The sequence below is a fragment of the Prionailurus bengalensis genome, chromosome A1 (assembly GCF_016509475.1).
Source record: "Prionailurus bengalensis isolate Pbe53 chromosome A1, Fcat_Pben_1.1_paternal_pri, whole genome shotgun sequence".
NCBI classification, from domain to species: domain Eukaryota; kingdom Metazoa; phylum Chordata; class Mammalia; order Carnivora; family Felidae; genus Prionailurus; species Prionailurus bengalensis.
This window is the reverse complement of record NC_057343.1, coordinates 57,016,904-57,040,501: the sequence shown is the minus strand read 5'-3', so window position 1 is coordinate 57,040,501 and position 23,598 is coordinate 57,016,904. Positions and strand designations below refer to the sequence as shown.

The following is a 23,598-nucleotide window of genomic DNA, read 5'->3' as shown; positions in this document are numbered from 1 at the left end:
GTAAAAATAAAATACAATAAAATACAATACAATAAAATAAATAATAGCTGAATCTTTTCCTCTTTAGGGCGGAGGAGTATAGTAAATACTTAGGGTGTTTGTTTTGTTTTGTTAAGAGAGAGAGAGAGAGAGAGAGAGAGAGAGAGACAGCACAAGTGGAGGAGGGTCAAAAGGAAAGAGAGGGAGATAATCTCAAGCAAGGCTCCATGCTCAGTGCAGAGCCCGAGGTGGGGCTCTATCCTATGACCCTGAGATCACCACCTGAGCCGAAAGAGACACTCAGCTGACTACGTCACTCTGGAGCCCCTATGAGCATTTTTAATATAAATTCTTTGTGGACCAGAGTAGAACAGAATTCAAATTTATTCTGCATGGTTTTTCATCACCTATGTCTCCCACTAAAAAAGTGAAACTTAAAATAATATGAACTATTAGTAATTCACTTTTGTGTCCCTAAGCATCTAATGTATTCCTATGTAATTAGCCTTTCTCCTATGTTCATACAACATATACATAACAGGAAGGCAATCTGGTACCATGCTGTTTGTATCTTTTTACTATTTTTTATTACTATTTTCTCCTTCAGCTATACTGGTCTATTGAAAATTGTCACTTATTCATTTGCAGACATCTATCTTTTAATAACAGAAAAAAATTTACATGGCAAAATTAATTTTGATAATAGTTTCACTATTTTGAAAATTTTAGCAGTTTTTATATTCCTGTGGTTTGCAGTTCCTTTTGAGTTTGGTCATATTGTTTAAGAAAGGCTTATTCCTCTACCTGCACTTTGCAACTTCTGCTTTAATCCTGAGGTATAAATAATGGGAAAATGTAACAAAAACCATAACAGTTAGCTACTTTATGGTGGCAATATCTAAGTTTTTACAAAAGGCACTGAGATATTGTATATTTTGAAATTCTTTTTTTACCCCCAGATCATTCTCTTATACTTTTGGTTCTGGAATTAAAATTGTACCAGTTCCTCTTATAATCAGGGACTGCAGACCTACAAGGTCAAAGGACATTTGTGTGCAAGCCATGCTGGGCACACCAGAAAGGAAAAGACAGATCAACACTATTCATTCTTGGCTCATCAAGATAAAGGTTAAATTCGTACTGTATAAAATTAGAGAACTCCTTGGTGTGAGAGAGGAAAACACAGAATAAACTCTGAGCTCTTACTACAAAGCAGAAATGACACAGTCAATAATTGGGCATATTGCAAATAAACTTTAGAAGAGGAAAATGGCTGGGAGTTATTGTTACACATCTGGCAACAGAGAGAATGGGGAAAATATATCAAAGATACACTGAAGAAATGCAATAATTGTAGAGTTCTGATGCTGGATGATATTGTAAGAAAACATGTCTGACTAACACATAAGCTTAAAATATATGTGGCACATAAAACAAATCTCTTTATCTCAAAGGGTAATCCTTGACTTAAACTTTTATTTTCAGTTAAGTATTATTTTGCATTTATATGTTTTATAAGTTTGTACATAACATGCACATTCGCTTGGGTTTCATATTTCTATAAGAGCTATAAACGTAGGCAACTTATGGCAGAACTTTTCTATTCATGTAACAACATCATTCAAAAATTGTGTCAATAATGGGAGATCAACAGAACTTCTCTTTAAAAGATGTCCATAAATAAGAAGGAATGGAAATGATTGCATAGAAACAATCATCAATACATAAAACTGATGACTAAGAATTAGGACAGCATAATAAAAAATGTTATGACTTCAAATTTAACAGCATGCAAATTTTAAATAATATTTTACTAAACAAAAAAAGTTCACACTTAATACTTTGTCTTCAGGAGAAATATGTATATATTTCATTACATACATAAATGTATAATCATGTATTTTAAAGCTTCTCTTATGATTATATTTAGTGTGACTAAAGATGGGCTACTTTTATCCAGGTTCTTAGCCAAAATCTTATAATGTAATCTTGTAATCTTTGCTCATTACAAAATATTGTGAAGCCCTAATCTTAAAATAATGTATATACACATATTTTTACACATTAGATTACTGTAATGACTCAAAACTGGTAAGAAAATATTAAAGAAGATGTAAGAAGGAAAATACGTTTGAGACAATATGTTTACGATTTTCCATTTGGCTGATTCACTTTCTTTAAAATGGATGGTTTTCTATTATTATTTGAATTGATTTCAAAAAAAATTTACTCATAGGATGTGTCTAGTATATTTTGAATAACTGGCCAGATGACGGAGTTGAAAGATTTTATAAGGTTTTTACATTAAACTTTACAGCAGAGAGGAAACATTTTCATTAATGCATCTGTATGCGCGCTTGCCACTTGAAAACATCCCAAGATGAGGCTTCAGTACTGCTTGAAATTTGCACACTTCTCTGAGAGGAGTAATACAATGCCTAGAGGAATGACCTATTAGGTGATGAAATAGGTCAAGCCATTATTCATACTACTTAAATATGAGTAGTTCAAGAAAAAAAAATCCCAATATTTTTATTCCAGATAAGGTGAAGTAATATATACTGAACTTATTTTTTTATTAATTTCAGTTTGTTTTATAGAAAATAAATTTTGTGGATTTCTATCATTATAGAAATAAAAGACTTCAAATTATTATAAAAATATAGATACTAAATGTTAAAAAAAAAGTCATCACTAATTGTTAGGGACTTTTTAATTCCTCCTTCTTTTAGTGATTTTACAAGATCCTTTTGTAAAAATCACAAAAAAATATGTACTTATTCTGCTTTATTTTACCACAGTACTCAAACTAAAACTACTTAAATGAGTTTTTAGCACATTGTTTTACGTGCTCTTGCATAAGGATAATATATAGTACTATAAAAATAGTTCATTTTTATCCTTCTAACTAGCTCTAAAATGTGTAAAGTGTCATAGTAAGAATTAAATGGGAAGGAGCATAGATTCTAAAATTAAAGGATGTGATATTACTTTCATATGGTTGGCTCTGATTTTGATGCTGGTCATGGGCCAGAGAACCAACCAGTTGAAAAAAGTATGAGAGAAACAAATTCTCAACTTTTGATTGAGACTATCAAGAATACCACTATATTTATAGTTGGAGTCATGTTTGTAGGAGTGTGACATAAAAAGGAACATTTTTACTATGAGGACAAAGATACTTCTCATATTGGTCTCTTAAAAACATACTCCCGGGGCGCCTGGGTGGCTCAGTAGGTTAAGTATCTAACTTCGTCTCAGTCCATGATCTTCCAGTTCGTGAGTTCAAGATCCACGCTGGGCTCTGTGCTCACAACTCAGAGCCTGGAGCCTGCTTCAGATCCTGTGTCTCCCCCTCTCTCTCTGCCCCTTCCCTGCTCGTGCTTTTTCTCTCAAAAATGAATAAATGTTAAACATATTTTTTTTAGTTAAAAAACGTTCTCTTGACTTTTCTTTCTTTTTTTTTACTTCTCATTTAGTTGTCCACTATTCAAATGCTATTGTTAACTCTGTTTTTGAAAGCACCAAATATTGATTATGTTAATTCAAGCCATCATTGTTACATGCTTCTATGAGTATAATACACCTTTCTCTTTATTTCTAAGAATTTTGTGCTTTACTCATAACTTATTTTAGGCAATGTGTTTAATAATGCTAATGAAAGACATGGGTCACATTGGGAAGCCAGTGGGACCTAATGATTTCCTCAGAAATCTGAATTTAAAATTTCCTACTTAGGTTTTCTTTTCATGGCTATTTCTATATCAAATTTTAATAAGGATGGAACTAGCATAGTTAAGCTTTTCATGTGGAATTATTTTACTGATTTTAAAAATGTCAGTTAAGAGTTATAAAATAAGAATTAGAGAAGTGTCTCTAAAATTTGAACATAAAGATTATAATTTTTTCAGATTTTTTTTATATTTCTTTGTTTTGCTGTAAATGATTCAAATTATAGCTGGGGCTTTGAAGTTTGAATTATTACTGACACATTTTGGAATATGTATATATCCTTAGACTCTAAAATGAAAATTGAATTTACTCATGGATGCAGTACTCAATAGTTCTTGAAATAAATTTGAAATTCCCATGAATGTGGCCTCATTTCTAGCGCTACATTTGAATGAAGGCTTTAAAGACAAAGTTTTATTATGAGCATTGTCTTTATTTCTTTGTTCATAGTGATTTGGCTAGAGAAAGTGGGACAGACTTTTTTCTCTCATCATGTCTAAAGAAAAAAGTGCAAAAGGATCTGTCCTCACAGGTGAATTTATAGGAATATTCTCTCAGAATTTTCCACAACCCTGAATCAAATAAGTCAGCAAACTCAAGTTTTCAATTATTACCATGGGTGAATTTCCTTGCAAGAATTGAGTCCTATGCTAGTTTGACTATACAAATCAATTCTGACAGTATTATAGTATTATGTTTCTGAACACTTTTAAGTTCTTATTGTAGTGATGTCAAGGAAAATTGTTCAGATATTTTATTCTTTTCAAAAAGTAAATTGATGATACAAGGGCTCCCCCCCCCCCCACTTGCCTAGGGAAATTCCACTGGCAATATTTAACCTTGATGTATTATTAATTTATCAAGATCCATCTCCTTTTCTTAAAAAAAAAATTAAAAAGTTCATCAGTAGATAACAATTGCCCACTAGCCATGATCTTTGTAGCATTTCTCTGTGTTTTTGGAGCTCTTCCTAGATTACTAAACCCAGGAAAATTGGCTGTTTCTCAGATGTAGGTCACAACAGTGCTGTGAAATCATCCTAAGATTTGTGATCTCACAAGCATCACAATGGGTTCAAAAGGGAATACTGAGTCCACTCAGTAGTCTCCTATAACATACCTTAGTTTTAGAAATAATAAGAAGTAACAGCAGCAAAATGGTCTTAAATCATGATTTAATACCCTATATATAATGCAAAGAACAAAAAAAATCACCAAGTCTTCTACATCTAAAAGTCCTTTTCACCTTTTAATACTGTTTGTAAAATTCTTGATGACAAATGTCTATATATTTGATGTTTTCATTTTTTGGTGGCACGGCTATCAGAACAAAAATAATTCTCTTAAACACATAACATTTTTGCAACTACATAGTTTGCCTTGGCATCTACAAGCAAAATATTTAAACTGAGGCAAAATACTACAGTCATTTCAATGGAGCATACTATACTGCGTGTTGCTGAAATCTCCCCCTAAGTCTTGCTGATAGAAGACTCGAATGATATGAATATGAGATCTCTTTTCAGGTACTTGGACTTTTATGATGTATGTTTTCTGTACAAAATATTATTAGCTGTGGTTTGTTAACTTTTTCTCAACACATGAAATGTTGTCTAGAAATAAACCTTCTTAGTAATGATATATATTGAAATGATATCAAAATTAATGAAGTAAGATTAGATGATAGCAATATCTTAAAATGAATAGACATTTAGTAAAATTTATTTGGGAACTAAAATTGCTTATTAGCCTAGTTATTTAACTAAACTTAGCAAAGCAACCCAACACAATCATGCAAAAATCAATGCTATAATTGTGAATTTGGGATATTGTCATTCTGTGATTTTCCCTCCTATGACTATTTCTACCTAAGTGCCGATGTGAGTAAGTAAAAAAAATATATAATTAGCTCCCATGATTTCAAGAGTAATTGAGAGTTTGTCATTTGGAGGTCTGTGTTCTTGAATGAAAAAAAAAGAAGGAAGAAAAAAAGGAAAGAAAGAAAGAGAGAAAGAGAGAGATACAGAGAGAGAGAAAATATTTGTTAGTACTTTGAATCTGCTATGACACAGATCCACTCTTTCTTGTCTAGGTTTAATTAACAGCCTAAATATCACTGAAGGCACAAACACTTCTACAAAAAATGATCTTTATGTATAGAGAGGAAATGAGAAGAATCTTAGACAAACATAAATGTAAGTTGCTAGGTGTCTTAACCCTTAGTTACATTGTTTTAGCATTGGTATCTAAAGAAATTCATTGTTTTCTATTACTAAAATTACATATATGCATGTATTTAAAGATATATATATATATATATATATGTTTAATAAGAAAATATGTAATACCTTTCATGAATAATTTTTATTTTAATGCATATGACTAAGTTAGAAATCCTTTCTGCTTGAAACTTTTAATTTTTTTTAATGTTAATTTATTTTTGAGAGAGAGAGAGACAGAGTGCAAGTGGGGAGGGGCAGAGAGAGAGGGAGACACAGAATCCCAAGCAGTGTCCAGACTCCAAGCGATCAGCACAGACCCCCATGCAGGGCTTGAACCCACAAACTGTGAGATCATGACGTGAGCTGAAGTTGGATACTTAACCAACTGACCCACACAGGTGACCACTGCTTTTATACTTGAATATAAATAAATGTAAATAAAGGAGACTAATCAAGAAGTTGTGGTAGTGGATGCCATAGTTTTAACTATTTAGATCATTAATGACTTTCTACTACTGATGATTGGTTGAAAAGTAGGAAAATGCATAGAACTAAAACTAAACTTTTCAATTTCACTTTAAGTTTCTTTTACATCCAGTTACTCAAGTAATAAATAGCAGACATTTCAGAATTTTCCATGTCCTTTGAGTTACAGATTGCTTCAGTTTTTGTGATATCTCACAAGGTTGTAATTTTCATGATGCAACATACATGGGTTTATGTATAGGAAAAAACAAACAAGGAAATAGGGAGTAACATCTTTTTAAATACTTAATATTTTGAAAAAAGTATTTTGAATTCATTGCTGTTTTACTGTTAAAGCATATATGGCTCTCTTCATGAAACATCATGATCATTGAGATCTTTCAAAAATAACTCCAAATTATATATTTAATTACTTCATGCATTGCTTATTATTTTAGTGAGCTTTAACACAGCTAACTCTGAAGTAAAAAAGAAATTTGGTTTAATACCTGGAGTAGTATAGCCAGATGACACACATACAAGGAAGATCCCCCTTAACAGATTTAAAATTTGCCTTGGTAGCTTGTTTTCGGATTGAGGAAGGAATCTTATATGAGATTTATGTTGGTAGCAGTGCTATATTTGATTAAATGTGAAATCCTAATATTCATATTCGGCAACATTTATATCTGATTAGATGTTCAAATATTGCTTTTCATGTCTTGCTATTATTTATGCTATCATTTTTATGATATTCAATGAACTGATCAACATGGAGGGAGACATTACTTAGTGAATGACTAAATATGTAAGAAAAGCATGGGGTACAAGTAGCAAAAACAAACAGATTTTATCCAAAAGGCTTTACTTTTCTCACCTGACAAGAAGATGACATTAGATAATTGCTAACATTAGGTGATGGATCTGCAAATTGTGGCTCTGTGGGTCTCCTGGTTTTCTCCTTATGGTCACAAAACAGCTATGTGGATGTAGCAACTTTAAGTATTACATATTTATTCCACATTTAACATACAGGGGGGGTCTTGGTGACAGTGGAAGTACTTTGTGTGATGTTCCCTACTCTTTTCAGGAAGTAAAAGGTTTCTCAAGAACTTCTAATCAATATCTGCTTGTATTTTATTGGCAAGAACTGCATCAAAGTCACACTCCTACAGTATGGTCTGGCCTTTCTAAGACCAAAGGAACTCTTCACAATACCTCAATAAAATCTCAGCCCTAATATCACTGAATAAGGAAAATAATTCTGTGGCTGGACAGAGATACTCTCTGTGCTGATGTGTATGTGTATGGAGGTGTGGCGGTTGGGGAAGTGAGGGTGTGGGAGTGGGTGCACATACACCTTTATTAATCATTTTAGGAATTTTGAGATTTTATTAAATTAATGAGTTCTCCAGTAAGTCTTTAACTTAGTTTTTAATGAATAAAGTTTATGACATATATTATTGGCTCTTGACTTCATAGGTCACAGATTGGACCCAAAGAGATAAAAAAGCATAAAGCCCAGAGAAGTGGCAAGAATGTGCTAAATTTAAGAATGAAGTGACAACATAGATAAATGTAGATTATAGGAGCAATCACTTATTTTTTGCTTCATGAAACAGTAAAATCTATTTTACTAGGTGGTCACATTAGGAAATTACCTATAATTCATTATTCATGTGCACTTTGGAAGGAACTTTTGTTACTTTCACCATTTTAATGCAATTGGATTAATTTGACTATAGAAATTTTGCTTGTGAAATATCACTTAATTTAATAATTTTACTGCTCCATCCTAAATAGGTGTATGTCTAATAAATTATTCATCCTTCCATATAGAGAGAAGAGAAATCAAAAATTAAACTCTTCGTAAATAAGTGTTTTTCTATTGTCTTGAATGTTTTTCTCTCTAACTCTAAAACTTACATGGATGTAAACATTAGTAGACTCTGCATAGATGTTTTAAAGATTCTTTAAATTATGAAAATATAATTTCCCAAATGATATTTTTTCTTTAGTCTACAGATAATCTCAGATCTGTGGAGGCAGAAGAGACTGTTCTGAAGAGATGAAAGGCTGCATTTATAAAATGCTTTATTTTAAAGTCAAATACAAATTTGAAATGTGAATACCAATACTACTTATGACAGTCTGGTGAATTGAATTTATTGATTTCTTTATATGCTGGTCCTTTTTTTAAATCTAGAATATAATAACCATCTTGTACTTACATTCTACTTTTAGTGTGACAATTGAGACTTGATCTAAGCACTTAGCATACAGTAATTGCTAAATCTGTTTCCTTCATCATAATTTTGAAGTCCTTAAGATAAAATGGATTTAGTTGACATAAGCTTTGTAGAAGTGGAGGGGCACCACTCGTAAGTGTGCTTTTTGCTCAGATTTCTTTCCTTTTTAGAGCTCTATTCTTGACATTCATCTTTTCATGCTATATATATTATTAGGCAAAACCTCTTCCCTCCTTCTATGCATCCATTCCTATCCAAATGAATTGGGATAGAAGATTTCGAAAGCTACATGTATATGAACATTGTATTTCAATTATATAGAGTTTAAAGAGGTCTAATCCTCCCTTTCCTATGAGATAATTTTAATATCTATATTTATGCTTATTACCTTGAATGCAAACACATGTTTTCTATAGTAAATATCAGAGTTTATTTTATAATAATAATACATTGGTTTCCCTTTTCCTTAATTATTCCCTCATGTGAAGTGAAGCAATGACATCAGATGTCACCCTATGTCCTAAGGTAATATAGAAAAGGAATCACAATTATACAATGATGGGGGCTTATGTATACATTTTCCCTCCTGTCCCGAGAAAGTAAGAAAAACAAAATCTTCTTAAAGTAATTGTTCTCCTGGGGTAGAAAAGGGAAGAACCCTGGGTTCTTTATATAAATAAATGTCTCCATGGGGGAAAGTTTACCACCAGCTTTCTTAGCTCCTTTGCAATATACACCTAATTGGTATATATATATATATATATATATATATATATACACCTAATATAGCTTAAATATATATACCTAGATATAAATATATATTACCTAGAGTGAGGCAAACTCTTCTGAAGGTCTCTTAATATCTAATCATTCATTAACATTTTAGGTATGTCCTTTGACTCAAGTCTCCTATTTCTCAGAAAGCTCTGACCTTGCAAAAATATTAAATCCTTTTCTCTACTCCCCAAAACTCTACTCTTTCCAAAATTGGACCAGCTTGTCACTCTTACCCAATTGTGTTTACTTAGAAAAAGGCATCCACACACTAATGAGTAAACAAGTATACATTAAGAAAAACAACCTGGACACCAGAAGCACAGACAGTCAAAATTCTTGAAAGTATTAAAAGAAAGCAAAGAAATAAAACATTGTAGCCTCAAACCATCCATAATCCTACAAATACTAAAACAGCAAAAATATTTTCTAGTATATAAAATTCTTTTACATCTTCTAAAAAATATAAGAATTCTTATTAGTCTTGTGTTTTCCAAAATAAAGCAAGAAAACAAAAAACAAAATGGCACCTACTCTTTCACATGATAGGTCTATTCCATTATTCTAATCTGTTCCAATCTATACAGGCAACATTGCTTTCCATTATATGATGAGTTTCATCACTTTTTTTTCTTCTTAAGTTACCAAAAGGAAAGATGAGTCATCATGTTCTAAACGAGAATTCAGCAAAATAAGGCACTGTGGTGGAAATATGATTAGCTGTGAAAGCAACAACATGAATAAAAGGAGAAAGAGGCAAAGAGAGAAGACAGAATATTAAGTAACACTATCAGGTAATATTTTGATACTAATTTATATGTAATGGCCCTTAATTGATAATGTATATAACCTGCATTCCAATGATATAGATCTCAGAAAGTGATATCAAGAAATGTAAGAAAGATTACATAGCACAGAAAGTTCCCCAAATCAACCTGCCCCCTTTCAGTCCCAAATGTTGTTTTAAATTCTGAAAATTTCTCTACCTCCAACTAGGGAGCAAAGCAAACTCAAATGTTTAGTAATCTCTTCCCACTTTGTGGGAATATTGAAAACAACTGCTGAGGAGTAATGGATTAAATTTGGGTCTGGGAAAATGAGATGCTTCATTCTGTTTGCTATATGAATGGATCAGTGTATTTTGTATTCTTATGGATAGCATTACATCCAACAATTAGGTGGAGTAAAGAGGTATTCAGGCACCTAGGAAGTGAGGGCAAAGTGCAATTATTCTAAAGAAGGACACCTACCAATTAAGCTGTGGTTTCCTTTCTCCACTCAGTATATCTAGAAAAATATTATGTCTAAAATATGAAACATAGCAAAAAGTAGCTCTTAATAATAAAAGCTAAGTGGTTAAAGTAGTTGGGTATTTAAGAAATGTTCCCACCAGGGAACCTGGGTGGCTCAGTTGGTTAGGTGTCCGACTTCGGCTCAGGTCACGTTCTCACGGTTCGTGGGTTTGAGCCCCACGTCAGGCTCTGTGCTGACAGCTCAGAGCCTGGAGCCTGCTTCTGATTCTGTGTCTCCCTCTCTCTGGCCCTCCCCTGCTCATTCTCTGTCTTATTCTCTCTCTCAAAAATAAATAAACATTAAAAAAAGAAAGAAATGTTCCCACCATATCAGCAAATTGGAGGTCTGGAAAAAGCTGTTTAATATGAGTGAAATGAAAAGAAATTCTATGCAAATAGATTATAAGAAAAAGGAGATGATCAGGGAAAGGAAGAAGAAGAAAAATACGCAATTTTGGATGCAAATAACATAAAGAATCAGAAAGAAATTTCTCTCAAATTCTTTAAATTATAGGGCAAGTTGGTAACAATGTGAAATCAAAGCTACAAGTTCAAGATGAGAAAACAACAGAATGAGATAAAAATGAACATTAGGGGCGCCTGGGTGGCTCAGTCAGTTGAGTGGCCGAACTTCGGCTCAGGTCATGATCTCGCGGTCCGTGAGTTCGAGCCCCGCGTTGGGCTCTGTGCTGACAGCTCAGAGCCTGGAGCCTGTTTCAGATTCTGTGTCTCCCTCTCTCTGACCCTCCCCCGTTCATGCTCTGTCTCTCTCTATCTCAAAAATAAATAAACGTTAAAAAAATTTAAAAAAATAAAAAAAATGAACATTAAAACAAAACAAACTACATTGAGAAACAAAGTGCCATGCTAGGATTAAGAAAATAAGTAGAAAGAACAAAGCACTGAAAATATATGGATGGAAATAACATTACTGATGTAAAGAAATAGCTGAAGGGCGCCTGAGTGGCTTGGCCCATTGGGTGGCCGACTTAGTCTAAAGTCATGATCTTACCATTTGGGAGTTCAAGCCCCACGTGGGGCTCTGTGCTGACAGCTCAGAGTCAGAAGCCTGCTTCGGATTGTGTGTCTCTCTCTTTCTCTGCCCCTCCCCTTCTCGTGCTCTGTCTTTCCCTCTCTCTCAAAATAAACATTAAAAAAATTAAAAAAAGAAAAGTAGAAGCTGAGATAATAACTTTAGTGAATGCAGTAAAAAAGATAAAACAATCAGAGAAAAGCTAATAGTTATGAGGAGCAAAGAGAATCCAAAATAAGGATTATCACTGGTAACTCTGAAGTAGAGATCTCAACACATACTTCAGAACAAATTACCAATTAAACTTTTACCTGAAGAGCACAGAAAATTCTAAGAGTTTATGTTAAATAATCCTAAAGACAATGACATATTCTCTGTTAAATTATTTAACTTCAGAGATTGAGACATACTTCTTAATCCATCAAGATATAATAAGTAAATCAAATACAAGGAGGAAATATTTGATTTCAAAATTGGTCATTGGCAGAAGATAATAAAAAATGCCCACAAAGATCTGAGGAAGGTCTCTGATCCAAGAGAGTTGTATGTAACCAAAATGACATTGAAGTATAAAGGCCATAAACCCTAATGTTAAGTGTGAAAAAATTCATGAATTCTTGTTTAAAGATATATTGGTAACATGATCCTGTTGATTAAACATTGAATCAAAATAAATAATTTAGAAATAAGTCGTGGTAAATGAAATGGTAATAAGAAGTCACTCCATTTAATTCTCGAACTAAAGCTAAAACACACTGCTTGAATTGGTGTTACAGAAAGGATAAGTGATGTACGCTGGCATATAAAAGTATAGCAAATAGTAATTGGAAAGGGATATTGAGAGAGGTAATACCTTTGTCGTTCATAGAAAGAAGTCAAATGATAGTCTAAATTTTGAAAAATTATTTAAAATAAACATGATTCTGGACTCTTGTTCTATATGGTCAGTTTCTTAATCTTAGAAGAATCGTTAAACATCTATATTTGTTATCACACTTCAGAAAAATTATTTGAATTATTCTTAACAGTTTTAATTCCTTGACATTTTGGGTTTTAGCTAACTATGTAAATTCTTTTAAGTGAAAAATAAGAAAATATTTAAGTTTAATTACTTTAATTGAAAGGGAAATATTTTATATTTTTTAATTTTTTTTACATTTATTTATTTTTGAGAGTCAGAGAGAGACAGAGCACAAGTTGGGGGAGGGCCAGAGAAAGAAGAAGACACAGACTCTGAAGCAGGCTCCAGGCTCTGAGCCATCAGCACAAAGCCTGATGCGGGGCTTGAACTCACAAACCGTGAGATCAGGACCTGAGCTGAAGTCGGACACTTAACCGACTGAGCCATCCAGATGCCCCAGAAAGGGAAATATTTTAAATGGAAAGTTAAGTAATGCATGCATTGATGAACAAATTGTTCATGTGTTTATCATATATGCTTTCACTAATTTCCTCTTATGTGTCCTTCAGACAATATTATAACATTAAAACATAAACTTCCTTTCACTATTCTATTCTGCTCTTAATGGAATAGGTAATTTGAATAATTATATATGTATAATTATAATCATGTATATTATATATAACTATATAATATGTATATATTTCTATCATTTATATTTGATTTGTATTATTTCAAGTTGCACTATTTGTGTTTATTTTCTAAGAGAAGCACAATTATTATTTTATTTTACTTTTTATTTTACTTCCTATGATTTGCTATTAAATCTATCCTCGGGGCGCCTGTAGTGTGAAAGCTAAGAACATGTGTGGCATGGTGATCAAATAGAGGATGCGGTAATTAATCTGATGAGAAAGGTTAAAGAAATCTTCCCTAACTAGTTTATCCTTGATTTGCCTTATGAAGACAAGAAAGGAAAGAAGATCCAACTTAGTAGAAAGAAATGGAAAACATGGCTATTATCATGGAAATGGACCTAATTCAGAATTATGAGGTGAGTGGTAGAAAGGGGACACTTAGGCAAGGCCAAATGATAAAGCTTCTGGCATAATATGACAAAGAGTTCAGTGTTTCCCGGATAGGCTCTGATGAGCAAAAGTTGTATTTAGCCAAGGTAATGACATGGGCAAACTGGATTTTAGAACTCTCAGTGGAGAGTGCCTTCAAGAAGAGAAGAAATGAGAGAAATGTGGGATGCTGCTCCAATAATCTAAGAGAATTACAATCAGAGTCTGGATTAATGATGTAACAACGAAGGAAAAAATTCATCGTATCAGCATTCAAGAATATGGAATTCAACTATGCTAATTGGTGTAGGGGGGTGAAAGCAACGAGAAAACACAAGAAGTTTTGTGATCTATGGGTGGAAGGATTATTAAATACAGAATTTACAGAGTTTGAAACACCAATGAGACAAAAGAACGACAAGTAACTAGCTGACTTAAGGCCACTTAGTACGGGTATAAAGCTTGAATCCCTAAGGAGATATAAGGTAATTATGTATGTAGTAACATGAAAAAGAGCCACATATGTAGTAACATGAAAAAAAATATGAGAAGAAAAGGTAAGCAGGAATTAACAATTTACACTATAGAATTTATGGGACAGAAAACAGAAATACAACCCCTGGCAAAGTTTGCGTAGCATTTGTCATTAATACTGGAGAAAAAGCTGACAATGCTTTTTGAGGTAAGAAGTGGGAACAGTTATAAGGAAGTAAAAATCGATAGTCTTAAGTATTATAGCAAATTCAAGTAAGATAATAGTAGTATATCAAGTGATATATATCCTCACTTGATCAAAGCAGTTCACTGAGGATCTTTAGCAGAGAAAATGTTCCGAGTTCTGGGACAGGTATTCGTATGATTTGAGTAGTGAATGTTGCATTGAAAAGGAGACACAGCTTGCATAGAATATTTAGGAGACTGATTCTAAAGGAAAAGGAAAATAAATTTTTGTAGATAAAGGATGATATGGTGTATTATCTGTGTGTGTGTAAAGGGAATGAGTGCTTTTGGTTGGTTTGTTTAAAAATGAGTGAAGCGTAAGCTCATTTATAGGCAGGAGGAGAGAAAGTATCTAATAAGTATGCTAATATTTATCAAAAGAAGATTATTAAGAAACTTGAGAAAAACATCTGTACACATTGATAAAGTAAGCAAAAATTCAGCAATATGTTATTTTATAGTTAAGGGAAAATTAAAGAATTTTATGTACATGATATATTTTTAGGTTTTAAATGCACAAAGTATGCTGATCTAACTCTCTTGATGAATTCAATAATGGACATATTTCCTGGTATATTGAGAGAGGAAACAGAAGCAATATTCTACTGCCTCTGTAATTGTGACAACATGCCAAAGTGTTTATTAGTGCTTGGATGCAAGTTGCTGCAGATTTTTGCTTTTGTCAGCTTCCAGCAAGGTAGACCTACCTTAGTGAGTATTTAAATACCATATGGTATTATAATGTTAAAACTACTTCATTGTTTTAATCCCTGTACATCTAAGGAATCATACTAGTATATAAAGTGAGTGAATTAGATGTTTCATATTTGTTTAAAGTAAAGGAAAATAGCTTATTTGATAATTCTATGTACAAACAACAAACAAAATACAGTTGATCCCTGAACAATAAGGGTTTGAACTGCATGGGTCCAGTTACACATTGTTTTTTTTTTCCCCCCATAAATACAGTATAGTACTACAAATGTATTTTCTCTTCCTTATGATTTCCTAGTAATATTTTCTTTTTTCTAGCTTACTTTATTGTAAGAATACAGTATATAATACATATAACATACAAAGTATATATTAACAGACTATTATGCTACCAGTAAAGCTTCCAGTCAACAGTAGGCTATTAGTGGTTAAGCTTTTGGGAAGTCAAAAGTTATACACAGATTTTCAACTGTGCATGGGGTCAGCATCCCTAACCCTAGCATCGTTCAAGGGTCAACTATCTACATATTGTCATGAAGCTATTTTATGTCAGTTATTTATGTATAAAATTTTAAAGAATTGTACTCCAAGGACCTATATGATTTCTCCTTTTATTTTAATTTTATGGAAAATTAGAATGTTAAAATGAAGTAGATTTTTATTTATTGTGTAATATATTCTGTTGATATCAGAAAATTCATTTACTTTTTATTCATGAAACTTTATTTAATGCTTAATCTAATCTAAATATGTATAACCATACTATATACATCAAATACATGCAATCCCTTTTAAACAGTATCTAGCATTATGATTCTAACACTACCTTGTAATGCACATATGTCATAACTCTAAAAATAACTGAATTGGAATCAATAATAAAAAAGCAAAAATAAAATGTAATACTTTAATTTAAAATTTATAGCAAGATGGCACATAATAGAAATGCATATAGACTTCATATATGTGTGTGTGTATGTGTGTATGTATATGTGTGTGTGTGTGTGTGTGTGTATGTGTCCCCAATTAATCCCACTCCATCAAGACTAAGAATAAAATACACCACATTTTAGAAAGGCATACTGCACATATAAAGGTAAAAACTGTTGTTGGATCTTACATCTCAAAAGTAACATAATTACCAAAACAGAAAAATATGTAAAGATAGGCAATTTATTTTAATGATAGTGAATTCTGGAACAATTATAGAAGCTTCCTGGTAAATACAGCAGCAGAAAAACACAAAGAAACTAGATATTGGCACCAATTATGCCTCACAGGAATATGAGTACACCATCAAATGTACACAGTTTTTAGAAATTTCTATTGTTAACAAAAAGGGGCTTTTTGTGTAAACAACTATATTATTCACTTTATTGTATAAAGCGAAGGGCCAATATGACTGTTTCTATTGAGAAAAACTGCCAAGATACCAAGTCCCCAAATAGATAATTGCATGTTCATACTATAAATAGTGGTATCAACCTGTCCTGAAAGAGCATTTCTTCTTTCAGGACAGGAAAAAGAAAAACATAAGCCATTCCCTTTCCTACAGATTCCACTTTATATATATATATATATATATATATATATATATATGTATATATATATGTATATGTATATATATAGAGAGAGTATATTTAAATATATTTATATATAGTATATAGTATAGTATATACTATAGTATATATTATAGTATATAGTATATAGCATATTTATATATATATGTGTATATATATGTATATATTTATATATATTTATGTATATCCATATATATATATATATATAGTCATTCTAAAATCTAGTATTATAGAACTTGTCTTCATGCTCATTTTAGAATTCAATCACATACGATTTTTGAGGAACTTTTCTCAGAAGGTATATGTGTTTATTCCTTATTTCATCTAATTTTTCAAGGAAATGATCACACTTGTATCTCTCACTTCAGAAAATACAGGAATGTGTGCAAATTAGTTTTCTATACAGAAGGATACGTTATCTCATCCTTGTATTTAAAGGATATATTCTTATACCCAAATAGAGAAGAGCCTTACATAAAACAATTTAATTGAGCTTTTTGTTCTGTGAATAAAGCCCTGTGGGGCAAAAATCATCAAGATCTGTTCACATCCATTCAAACATTTATTACTCATCTTGTTTACTTTTTAATGTAGAAGAATATGGTGGATATTAAAATAGTATCAAAATGTGGTGCAAGTCCTGCGATTCCAACATTAAGATTCAAATGAAAAGCAAAGTCCAGGAAACTATTTGGTTTTGTGATATTTCATATCATTTTATGTGGGAAAGGAAGCATGAAAAGAATGCTGTTTGGCCTCAGAATTTCTAAAAGAAATGTTTATGTTCATTGCAGGTTGATAGAGGCTAAATAGAATATGGTAGACAGTTGTGGGAATTTTTTTCTCTGCAGATGCATTATGTCTCGAAATATTTTTGTAAGACAACTGTCTGGAGAAGCCGGAACAGACATCAGCAAGTCTAAAACCTAACAAAATATTTTTTTAAGTTTATTTATTTATTTTGAGAGACAGAGAGAGAGAGAGAGAGAGAGAGAGAGAGAGAGAGAGATTGAGAATATGAACAGGGGAGGGGCAGAGAGACACAGAAAGAAAGAATCCCAAGCAGGCTCTGTGCTCTCAGCACACAGCTCAACACAGGGCTGGATCCCAGGAACGGTGAGATCATGAGCTGAGCTGAAACCAAGAGTTGGACGCTTCCCCGACTGAGCCATCCAAAATTTTAATTTTAATTTTAAAGGAAATAGAAGAGAGAATAAAACTCAAGATAGCAGGGCAGTATCAAATGGTTAGTAGCAACAAAGTGAAACAAAAGCAGAATGTAAGTCACATTCGTTTTGTGATTCTGTTTCAGTGCACCACTAACCATCAATTGTATATGAGGATACTAAATATTGAAGTAAAACTGACTAACTCTTTGGATACTGTTTCAATTATACAGGTATACCTGTATCAAGGTACACCTGGCCTGACATACATTTGTGATACCTTTTTTATGCTACATTTTGAAAAAATATTATAAAAATGCGTCTGGAACTTTTAAGGAATATTATACACATTCTGCATTAATGTTAGCTTTTCTTATAACCCAATAATGAGATTTTTCAATGTGAAAAATCAAGTCCTATGTTTATATTAACCACACATAATCTAGGGCATCTTACTGCTTTAGATATAGTATTACATTAGTAAGAACTGTAAAGGATAGAAGTATTTACTGCTATAGTTTCTGTGTTATGAAATATGCAATAACTAATAAGGACTTTCACACCATAATTAACATCTATGAGTAGATCTTAAGTTTGTTATGTTTAATGAGACTCACTCTAAATTCTCCTCTTTCCTGTCTTAAAATATGATTATACAATAAAAAAAATACACAGTTAAGCTCCAATGCCCACATGCCACACTCACACACAAATCATATACATGTGTGCACGTGCACATGCACACACATGTTTTCACACACAAAGTATGAAATTGAGTGAACCTCATTTACAGCAAAACCATGAGATTCCACATCAAATGAAAAATTTCTCAGCTCTGTATGAGAGAAAACTATAAGTGGAACTCCCTATAGGCTTTATTAACTCAATTCATGTCTGGATCTACTCCTTTGCTGTTTTCTCTCTCCATGGAGCTGCTTAGATGGGGTGTTTCATTTACATAATCAACAATTCCTATGGCTCAGTCTTACACTCAGAGCAGCTCTGTGGGGATGTGCTAGAGGTGCTGAGCCTACGAACAGAGGAATAAATAAGAGAAAAACAAGTCTAAAGTCTGTCTTTATCACTAATTGGAAAGAACGTGTGCCTGCACACACACACACACACACACACACACACAGCACTCTTTCCCTTTCATGCCACGAGCACACTGTTCTGTGGCTTCTTAGGTAGCAAGTATGACCTAACGGAGTGAAGCTGGTTCTGAGTCTTGGGTTTCAGATACTGGCCCTGCCTTTTGCTAACTGCATGATCAAAAAGAAATCTCTAAAAATAGTCTTTCAATAACATTTTGTTTTTCATTTGATCCTCAGAGAAATTTGCATTTGGTATTACCTCACAGTTCCACATTTGAGGAAACTAAATTTCAAATCACTTATGAAAACTGACCATGGCTCTACATCAAACAAGTGACATAACTAGTGGTGAGACTTAACTTATCCATATTCCTTAATTTAATACTCCAACTCAGCTTTTGTATAAACTTGATTTTGTAATGACATTTTTCACATACAGTGAAGGAGGCTTAGAGTTTTATAAAGCTTCGTTAAGTTTTTAGTGTGAGAAAATATTGACAGATCATGATCAATAACATTTAGCAACTCCATATCACGGATTATGTTTATTAGCTTTCAGAGGAAAGTACCTGCTAATGAGTATCAGCAGTGCCTCCAAACGAAAAACTGCAATCTTTTGCTAATAATGATCCTATGCATGAGTATTTCCCTATAATGTTAAGTAAGATTTACCAAAGAACAAAATTACTTCCCTTAGCCCTTCCTTCTGCCCACCGATGAACCATTTTGGGAATGACTGCCTGATCTGTATGAATCATAAGCACAGAAGGATAGGAAAAAAAAAAGAAAAGAAAAGAAGAAAAGAAAAGAAAAACCAAAGTGGGTGAGAGAGTTGAGTGAAGCAACCAGGTGCAGAGCCGTGTCCATTCCCCCAGCTGTGTGTGTCATCTTCGTCAGTCCCCACGGGCCGCCTGGCTTGCAGAGACCTTTCTTCAGTACCAAAAGTACAATGGAATAATACAAAGTTTGGTTTTGCTTTTATTAAAAGAATAGAGAGCATTATAATATGAAAGAAGACATATTGGATCCGGTTCGTGTTTCCATAATAAAGGTGCTGAATAAGAGGGCTCCTAACCTTCAGCATCTTACTTTTTCAGCATGAAAGAACACTTGCATGGAAACAGCTTGTGTCGTGTTGTTGATTTTGTGCCAGAGGAGTTGAGATTGATCTCAGCACACTCTGTGCCTTTCTCTTAACCAGCGGCAATGATCTTTGAAAACCCCAGAACATGTCTACTTTACTGTGAGTCCTAAGCTTTATTCTATTAACCTTTAATGAAATCAATGAATCATAAACTTCTGAAATTATTGTCACAAGGAAACCATTGTGTAACTAAAGCCATTATGGATCCGTGCATTATTCTTGTTGGCACAAAAAATAAAATTGTGCTTTTGTATATCCTTAGCATCTGAATATTTAATAGATGCACAAGGATAGTTTATCTTTAAGCCATCTGAGTCTCAAATGTGACCCAAATTTTTTTTTCAGAAGCCCTCTCTCCCATTTAAGTTTTCTAAATATCTCATAATCCATTTTCTCAAGACATACTCTAAAAATGCTCATTTTGAATAAATCTTATGAAACAAATGGAACAAAAATTAATCTACACTTAATATTTAAAATGAATTACTGAAGTAATTTTTTAACATTTATTTCTTCATTTTGAGACAGACAGAGCATAGGCGGAGGGGCAGAGACAGAGAGGGATAGAGAGAATCCCAAGCAGGCTCTGTGGTGTCAGCCCAGATCCCGACATGAGGCTCTGTCTCACGAACCGTGACATCATGACCTGAGCTGAAATGAAGAGTGGGAGACTTAAATGACTGAGTCACCCAGGTGCCCCCCAAATGGATTTTTCAATGTAAGTCTAAAAAATACTCTCAGAAATTTGAGAATATATTCCAATAATTATTGAGTTCATCCATTTATCTTGTTGGGGATTCCTTATGTAATGTGGAGATAAACTGACATGGCCCCCCTGCTGTGTTTGTCTTGATAGGTAACTTTCTTAAGATTAGACCCTGTACATTTCAGTTTTATTGTCTTCTATATGTGCTTTCTTTATCTATACATGAAGATAATCTTACCATCTTCTTTAATTGGGAGGAGGTTTCTATGGATTAAATGAAATATATATGAAAACTAAAATGCACTGAAAGCTCTCTAGGTGTGTGAATTTAGTTTAGTGTGATTTCCATCCTTGCATTTATTTAAAAGTTGAAAAGAAGCAGAGACAAATATGTTATGCAGTGTTCAAAGTTTCTTCCTCCCCGTTTCTCTAGCACTTATAACTGCCAGGAAACCCTGCTGGCATTCATTTTTTTGTTTCATGACATTTGTGGAGTGACACTGGCTGTTAATAACAAGATTTTTTTTCTTTTTTTGATTTGAGTAGTTTTCATTTTCTGAAAAGTTTACTCTTAGTTTCTATGCTAGGTATTATAAGAATAGAGAGAAATAATTTATTGTTTCTAATAGCTTATATGATACAGTACTCAAATTAGGAATACCATGTTAAAACTTTATTTTACACATTAATTTAGAGATTTCCTTGTGACAATTGCCATGGGAGGTAACTTTCATCATCACAACTATAGATAAAAAGAAGAGGGTGGAAAAAAATGACACTTGTCACTAGAGTTACAATAGGGTTTTTAGTTCAACTGGTAAAAAATAACCCTGTTACAATGTATTCATACTTCCACAAAAGTTACAGTTTTCTAAGTCATCATCAGTGCATCAGCCAAGCTGTGATAGGGAAGCAGAGGCGATATATGTGATAAAATAATTATTATAGAAATTAAACCTTGCAGAACAATGAAGAAGCTGTGAGAATAAAGATCCACTAGGAATAGTTGGACCTGAAGTTGTCCTGAAGCCTTGGCATACAGGAGTGGGTTAGTCTATGCATACTGGAGAATCTGAAACCAAGTACATCAAGCACACGTTACCTGGCCCATTTCCTATTATCACCTCTTCAGGCAAGTGTTTCTTGGTAATACTATCTAGCACTGATCCCCTCATAGTCACCGTTTTCCCCCATATTTAGACTTTTTTTTTAAAGGCACTATCGCCATCAAAAATTATATTACATATTTATTTCATTGCTTGTTGCTAAACTCCACAGTCATTAAGCTCTTTATAAGAGAGAATTCCTTATGCTAATTTCTCTGTTGTATATCTGGTGCCTAGAACTGTACTTGTAACTATTAGACCATAATACTAAATATTAAGTATATACAAATATGAGTATATATATATATATATATAGAGAGAGAGAGAGAGAGAGAGAGAGAGAGAGAGGTTTCCAAGCTTGTACATACACATTTTTCACCATAAAATCAACCTCATAAATTATATTTGGTTTTCAAGAAGACTTAATAACAATTATTTTCTAATGTTATTTCTCTTTATTTTTTTTATTTTTTTTAAATTTTTTTTCAACGTTTTTTATTTATTTTTGGGACAGAGAGAGACAGAGCATGAACGGGGGAGGGGCAGAGAGAGAGGGAGACACAGAATCGGAAACAGGCTCCCGGCTCTGAGCCATCAGCCCAGAGCCTGACGCGGGGCTCGAACCCACGGACCGCGAGATCGTGACCTGGCTGAAGTCGGACGCTTAACCGACTGCGCCACCCAGGCGCCCCATATTATTTCTCTTTAATTTTAATAATCATATTTTTGAATTTTGACAATATGGAAAACTAGTTATTTTGAAAAAGTTCTACTTATCCCACATCAAAAAACCCTGGAAAGGTTAATAGAATATTTAAAAAAAAATCTATATATATCTAGTAAGTGCTTATCACTAAAATCAAGAATTTATCTATGCTATTTGTAATTAACAAGATTTTGTAAACCATTCATTAAACTACAGTATCATGGACTCTGAGGTTGCCTCCTCTTGCCAGTGATACCCCTGATTAAAAGGTTACTACTGAAAACAAAAATAATTTTGTAGAGAAATTTGATGACAAATTTAAATAAGTGTGTTCTAAAACACAATATCAATGTATACCTAATCAATTAAAAAAATAAAAATTTTAAAATATGCAGAGAATACATGTAACATTTACCTTATATTGAGCCATAAAGCATGTTTCAAATTATTTACAAACATGTATCATACAGACCACAGTATCTAAACATAGTTCAATTAAGTTCAAAGTCAGTAATAGTAAAATGATCAAATAATAACATTTCAATTTGTTCAAAAAGTGTCTTTTTGGGGGTGTTTGTGTGCTGTTCTAGGAGATTATGACCACAATACCATTTATGTGGAAAAATAACCTATGTTTTTAAAGTCAAAGGAAAAAAAAACTTTTATATATTTAAATGAAATGGTTATAAAACATTTAAAGTAAAACAGTTTCAACTTACATCCTTATTTAGTGTTTGATACGGTGATTAATTCCTGGTGCCAGCGCAAAACAACATGTAGGCATTAATTAACAGAGGACTGTTTCTTCACCATCTCTTCTTGCATGTTTGTATAATTTAGAGGCAAACTGCTTGACTAGATTTTCAATAAAACTTTGTCATCTACTCTTCAAGAAAATATATTGAATTCTTACTATGTAACAACACTGTGTCATACACTGAGGAAACTG

The 23,598-nt window shown here is 32.8% G+C and overlaps 1 pseudogene; it reads right to left on the bottom strand.

Annotated features, from left to right (window-relative positions):
- The window catches only part of LOC122478745, an 84,700-nt pseudogene extending 62,688 nt beyond the window's left edge, over positions 1-22,012 (bottom strand).
- Between the last annotated feature and the right edge of the window lie 1,586 nt (positions 22,013-23,598).